The sequence below is a fragment of the Crocodylus porosus genome, unplaced genomic scaffold (genome assembly GCF_001723895.1).
Source record: "Crocodylus porosus isolate Cpor-Errol unplaced genomic scaffold, CroPor_comp1, whole genome shotgun sequence".
NCBI lineage: Eukaryota > Metazoa > Chordata > Crocodylia > Crocodylidae > Crocodylus > Crocodylus porosus.
This window is the reverse complement of record NW_017728914.1, coordinates 2,263,035-2,270,430: the sequence shown is the minus strand read 5'-3', so window position 1 is coordinate 2,270,430 and position 7,396 is coordinate 2,263,035. Positions and strand designations below refer to the sequence as shown.

Here is a 7,396-nt window from a genome sequence, read left to right as displayed (position 1 = left end):
GAAGGAGGGAAGAGACTTTCTAGGACTGAGAACAAGCACAGGACCAAGTCCAAAGGCAAATCTTTGGGAAACTTTTATGTAATTCCAAGCAACTATTGAGGTTCTTTATTATGAAGATTTTTCACTCCAAAATTTTCAAATGCTCCTCTCCTATAAACAACTCAAAAAGTAACAAATATAAAATGTAAGTGCTTTACTTTGGAATTAGTTCTCAATACAAATAAATATAACATTTAATTTATAGTAAATTATTGGAAAAAATTGAGCTCTTAAGTAGAAAGGTCCAAAACCAGGCACAATTTAGATATAAAGGTGTTTATCTAACCACGGTACACAGTTTTTAACCTCAGAAAATTTACCTCATTCAACACAATGCCACTTACATACCAACTACGTATACCTTTTCATTACTGATGAAGGACTCTACTAAAATTGACTTATATGCTTACCCGATACAATTCATTATACTAAAGGACATATACATGACTAAAATCCTATCTATTGAACAGAGTCTCAAAAAGGTATATACATTTTAGTTCTGAAGAATACACAAATACCATGATTGACAGTAGTGATTCCAGTTTCTTTAAAAACGAAAGAAACATAACTTACACAAAATTGCCACTGTAGATATTCAAAGTGCCCACCTTGGAGATCCATAGCAGCAGAGGGGTACATGCATGTACAGTGTGAGATACCCTGTACATCTGCAAACACCTTAGCACAGTTGTCCCTGCAGTGTTCATAAGGCCTAATCTACAACTAGTCAAGCATCAGGAAACAGTTTCCAGTATCATGCACAATTACTTTTACTGTAATTCAGTATCTGATATCTACTCACAATGAACTACTTTTGCTACTGCTGAATTAGTGACTTTTTAAACTATTTAACAGGTTGAAGTAGGACTGATCTAGAAAAAGAAAACCCTGAGAAAGTTATTCTTCATAATCTCACGTTTTTGTATTTGGAATGCACACTTCTTCCGATTGTTGAAATTCTTTTTTGTTTTCTCCAGCTCAATAAAGATTATAACCATATTTTAAATATGGTTTCTAGCTTTTTTCAGAGATTCATACAGTAGACTAGAGGCACAGGAAACTTATTAGGGCATCAAATTCCTCTTCTCACCAATGAAGAAACCTAGAGTTCTCAAACCTCTCCAACCTGAAAACAATTTAGGATAGAATACCCTAGACCAAAAGTCAAACAAATAACCCAATTCAAATGAAAAATATATATTTTGCAATGACACTATGCTGCTGTTGAAAATTTATAAACCTAAGGTTCTACATATTTGGCTCGAAAATTTTTGATGGATCACTGTCCAAAAACAGAAGTGAAGAACTGGTCAGATTCATATGCAGGCAAGCCAGTGTTTCAAGGAAGACAGCACCAGCTAGCAAAGTGATTTATTCTTCCAATATGGAAAATTTCAATGCCTGTAATACACAGCTGCCATGCCTAGCAAACGTATGCTCTATTACCCATTTACTTAAAAAACAAAAACAAAAACAAAAACAACCCAACACACGACCAGCTCTAAGTCATGCTGCAGGAGACCATGTTATGTTATCTCAACTCAAAGAGTCACTCCAATCTCTGGATTCGCTAAATAATCAGAACACGGGCTGTCCTACTGCAGTCAGAGGGACAGCTTTAAGAAGCTCAAGTGCTGAGGACACCTATTCAGACTGTTGTTTTGTTTTATAGGAAACGGCTACAACTTTGCTATGACAAGTTCAAACCAGACTATTTTGCATTTAGACCAGGAGTTCAACATCCATTTTTTCTCTGAAAAACTGGATTATGCTTTCAGAAAAACACCTGGATTTTTATGTTTTAACAAACTTATCAGACTGAAATGAGGTTTAACAAATTAGCTTTACCATCCATGCTTTAAGTTCCATTATTACAAGCCCATCTAAATGACCAGCAATGGAACATCCAGTTTCTACAAACTATGGGGTCACATAAATATTCTTTTGTTTACAAACAAATATTAGCTTTACTACTTATAACTGAATCTTATATTCCACTATTTGGAACCAGAATATTTGATCAATTATTTCCATTTTCCAATGCAAGTGCAAAAAACCTTAAGTAAAAGCTTATAATTACAAACTTTATTCACCTAGTGAAGTTTTCTGCATTCAAAATTAGTAATTTTTCTGGAAAAGGAGAAACCTATTTTGCTAGACCAAAGCAATTCATACTGCAGTCAAAATGCTCAAATTTAACAAACTACTGCTCTGCTGAAGGCCATGAACTTCTTTCCTGAAGAAAAGAAAGGAAAACTCCTTTCTTGAAAGAAGTTGACAATACCCACTGGAATATGAGAAGTCAATATCATCTAGAACTGCACAGAAATGAGAGGTGATGGGAGAAAGAGACCCAGGTCATGCTGAGAATTCTGGAAGAATCAGATGCTGACAAGATGTCATCTGTATTGGAGCAGAGCTACGGTTATGGTCTGTAGGTAGGCTTGGCGTGCAGCAACTGTTTTATTGGCAAGGTTTATAATTGCATAGACGACGTGACGCTATGTACTGCTAGAGGTCTTATTTCATTTCTGCATTCTTAGGTTATTCATAGAATAGTCCTTTAAAAATATATAATGCTTATATAAATTAGTATTTTTAACACTGCAATCTAAACCACTAAGCCAAATTCAACAAGGTTGGCTCTGCCTGCTAAATCAATTACACCAGGGGAATCAAAGATTTCACCCAAAGAAACCCATCATCCAGCTCCCAGCACTAGCCCTAGGTCTGAGTTGACTCACATGCGCTGGCCTGGCCTCAAAGGTAGGGCCTGGGACATGGACCCCATGCAGTGCTCCTTTCCCTACTCACCCCTGCTGGTCCAGGATGCACCCTGCACACAGAACCCACTCCCACCAGCTTGTCCTGTACTGTAAATGGCACCCACAGGCATCACAAACCTGTTGAAGCAGGCACAACATGCAGTGTGCCCTGGACAAGCCAGGGAGCACCGCGCATGGTATGGATCCTGGAACAGATGCCATACATGGTGCTGTCCAGCCAGAATGGGCACCACATCACACAGTGTCCACTCCAGCTAGTCTAGGACCCGTGCAACATATGACATCCACCTTGGCCAGACTGAACCACACATGGTGCTCATTCCAGCTGCTCTGGTATTTGCACCACATGCAGCATCCAACCCAGGCTATCTGGGACACACACTGCATACAGCACTCACTCCAGCGAGTCCTGGACTAACTGGAACAAGTACTGCATGTGGTGAACTTCTTGGAGCAGACTTAACGGATGTCTCGTGCAATGGCTCAGGCACAGGAGTGAGGGGAGTGGGTGGTGGTCCATGGGTCCAATTCAGCCTGTGAACTGGTCTTTTACCACTCATCTGAGCCACAGAGCCAAATGAGTTTGAAAACCCTGAACTACACTGAACATAGGCTACATTCCAATAACTTTTCCCTTCTCTGCTAATTCATTGTCTTTGCGTGACTCCACAGAACCAATGCTTTCAGATTTATCGAGAAAGGTGAAGATTACTTCTTGAAATTAAGATCTAGTATAAAGATTAAAGGCTAGGGTGTCAAGAGAAAAGTGGAAGGTAACACATCTATAAGTCTTAGTTTTATCTGAGGGAGGGTAAAATTCAATCTTAGTATGTACCTTTCAGATACCCCATTCTATATAAGCAAGCATTAGTTTTCTTTTTTCACAGAGTATGATAAATGTAGTGCCTCCAATAAATTAGGGATGTAAAATACTGATTAAATAAATAGCTGTTTAACCTATTATAATGACAACAGGTTAAACAATTAATTGGTTGGATGCAGGGATAGGGACAAGTGCAGCAGCACTGGGCTCCAGCCCACGGCTCTATGAAGTTGCAGGGGGTGGGGTGTGCTGAGCTTGCCCTGCCCCACTCTCACGAAGGAAGGGCTGCACCCACCTGCCCAGAGCAGCATGGGGAGTCAGGGGCCAAAGCAGCCCTGCCAGGCAGGCAGCAAAGCCCAGGAAGCCCCAGGGGGCAGCAGTCAGCATGGGACTGCAGCCACCAGCACATGGCTTCCTGGGGCCAGCTGCAGCAGCACAGGGGAAGAGGAGGGAACCTGCCTGGCAGGGCTGTACTGCTTGCCCCTCCCCACACCTCCTGTGCTGCTGCAGGTGGCTGTTCCTGGAAAGCTGCACCAGTGGCTGCAGCCCCTTGCTGGCTACTGCTAACTGGGTCTTCATGGGCTGCGCTGCCCAACACAGCCAAGAGGCTGCAGCCACCAGCCCATGGCTTCCCCAGGACCAGCTGTAGCAATGCAGGAGGCAGTGGGGAGAGGACGACAGGCAGCACAGCCCTGCCAAGCAGGCAGCAGCCAACAAGGGGCTTTACCAGCCTGCTGCAGCTCCTGGCACCCTGCAAGGGAGGGAGGGAGCAAGCAACCCTTCCCCTCCTCCTTGCTCCTCTCCCTCCCTCCTGCCCTGCTACCTTTCAGTTCCTGCTGGGGCACTGCAGGGCTTCCCTTCAACCCCTTCCCTCTTGGCCTGCGCTTAAAACTAAATCATGATTTGTAAGCTAGAACCAGTTATCACTGACCTGATCCATTAAACAATTAAATTGTTCAAAACCCTGCAATAAATAATCAAGTTTAACATAGAACAGTGACAGATTTTAAAAATTCGGGATTTTTAAATGAGAGGCAAGGATTTGAGTGCTATATTTTATTGGACCAATTGCATAGCTGGAATAGTCAGACAAGCTTGAGTCCAAAGCATTGTTCGTCACGTCTTCAGATTTTTAAGTGGCAATTTCTTGTGTGTGTACTTAGCTGGTAGGTACACACAGTTCTGAAAGGGACCATTTACACTTAAGCTTTAAACTCTGCAATTTCCCAGCCACCAGAGACCCATCATGTATTGCACAAGATTCCCAATTCCCAGCCTAAGAAACACTGACATAACCTGTAAAGTATTTCACATATCCCCTTGTTATCACACAGTTTATATTCCCATAAAACTATCCTAACTTAAGTCCTCTCTTGCTTCAACTTAAGATCATTTGAGCGTATTAACTTCTAGCTTATAGCACTGACTTTACAGCACTCCAAAGGGGTCAGCTGCATGTTTCCACATTTGTTGCATGTCATCTACCATCATTCATTTCTGAAAAATGAACAGAACAGGAGTCTAAACCATTCTTATTTCACTCCAACATCAGCTACACCAAAATTATTAAGTATTTCAACATGTAACCAGTACTACACTTCATGACTTCTATGAAGTACTAAATTGAGTTGTCCTGAAAAATCGAGTATATTTCTACTTTTAAATAATACTGCTGCTTAAAAAAAAAGACCAAGTTTAATTAACTAATCAAATATGTACATACCTAGTAGGTCTTGATCAGCAACTCCAAAAACTTACGCTATGGCACAGGATCCCCAACCTGTTTGTAGCCTGCAAGGGGTTAATGTGTAGCCCCCTCAGCTTCTACTAAGGCCACCACTCCCTCCACTGCTTCAACTGCTGCTGCAGCAGGGTTCCCTAGGCTCCCTCTGTTTTCACTTCCTGCTCCTGCCCCAGAGGGTAGGATGGTGTACCCCATCTTGCTGAGGGAGCCTATGATGCAGTGCAGGAAGGAAGCTTAGGTGGGAGCAGTCCATGTGCATGGTGAGGAGGAAGCACCACCCGCATGTGTGATGCAAAAATGGGGACAGCATTTGCCACCTGCGAACACAATGCAGCAGTACGCGTGGGTGTGCAGGGGGCTGCCCACATGCTCAGTACAACAAGGGGCCATGCACAAGGGTAGGGGAGGGGCAGATAAGGCCCAGAGACCCATGGCTAAACTACTGCAGCCACTTGGAAGTTGGACAGTCCTGCTATAGAACATGGGTGCCAAAAATATGACCCAAGGGCCAATCCCTGGAGGGGCTAGGAATTCAGGGGTGGTTCCCACCACCAAACTGCAAAGTATGGAATTCCACTGGTGATATATTTTTGCTAGTAGGAGGGTGCGTGTGTGTGGTGGGGGGAAGTGGTCTTTTCTAGGGCAAGTTCTCATCAATATTTTCATTAGTGACAGATGGAGTAGAGCATACATATAAAACACCAAGCTGGAAGGCACTACAAGAACCTTAGAAGACAATCAAAATTCAAAATAACCCTCACAAATTGGAAGGAACCTTTCGAATAGCTTGTTGGTTTCAGAACTTGTTTTCTTTCACTTTCTCTTCCCCTCTTCCTCAGAGCAAGAAATAACTGGCTTAGCAGCAGTACAACAGAAAAGGATCTGGGGTTACAGTGCACCAAAATTAAATGAGCCCCCGCTCCGATCCCGAGGGCCACAGACCCAAACAAGCTGCTGCCCAGGCAGGGGAGGGGGATAGCAAGTGGCTGGACACGGAACGACCACTCCGCCCAGCTCCGCAAGGCCCCCCAAAGTACAGGACCCGGGGCAGCTGCCCCGATTCTCTGCCCCTCCATGACGGCCCTGCCAACAGGTGAGAGTCTAGAACACAGCAAACTGCAATGATAAGGTTTATTAAAATATAAACTATAAGGAAAGGCTGAAGGAACTGGGGTTAGTTTAATTTAGAAATATTATTATATATTAGGGAGGAAGAGAGAGGGAAAAATGTAAGCCTTCCAATACTTGAGGCTGTTATAAATGAAGCAATGAGTAAACTATTCTCTCTGGCCAATGGATGAAAGACAAGCACCACAGATTTGGGCTGGATATTTTTAAAAAAGCCTGTTTGGAAGTGAAATGCCAGAGAAGGCAACGTATAGAGTGTATGGAACCGCCTTCATTTTAAGAGGCAAGACAGTCATAGGGATGGTCTAGGAATGCTTGATCCTGCTTCAGTGTAAAACGACAAACTAAAAACTCTTGTGGTTCCTTCCGGCCTTACACACCAACATCATTTTTCAAGGGGTTTGCAGTGCCTGGCATTCCATATATCTCATATCTGAAAAATTGTTGAATCTAATTATGCTTTCTAAATCATTCATACAATCATATGATTTCGAAGCAAAAACCAGACCATTGGTCCATCTCGACTTCACCTTGACACTTGATGCTTCAGAGTAACATTTTTCAAACTGTGTCCACTGATTAAATCCACTCTCTACAGTCCACCAAAAAGAGTCATATGATGCTGGGTTTTGTTTTGTTTTTTTCCAGCTGTGTACCATATTGACAGCTCAGTAGCTCCCACTACTTTTTAAAGAGTTCTTATATAATAAAGGGCTTAGTTCATCTGTCTGTTTGTAACACTCTTGGAGCACTCCGATTGGTTAGCGAAACAACCAGAGTGCGGAGCGCCACTATGGTATGACTGGGACAGAGCGGGAGGGCAAGGCCAGAGGTGCTGGCCTCACCACCCCTACTCCTCAGAGCCAGTGGGCACGG

The 7,396-nt window shown here is 43.0% G+C and overlaps 1 protein-coding gene across 1 annotated transcript in view; it reads right to left on the bottom strand.

Moving 5' to 3' along the window:
• Window positions 1-7,396, bottom strand: part of ANKHD1 (ankyrin repeat and KH domain containing 1) — a 171,483-nt gene that overhangs the window by 94,014 nt on the left and 70,073 nt on the right. The window lies entirely within an intron of this gene.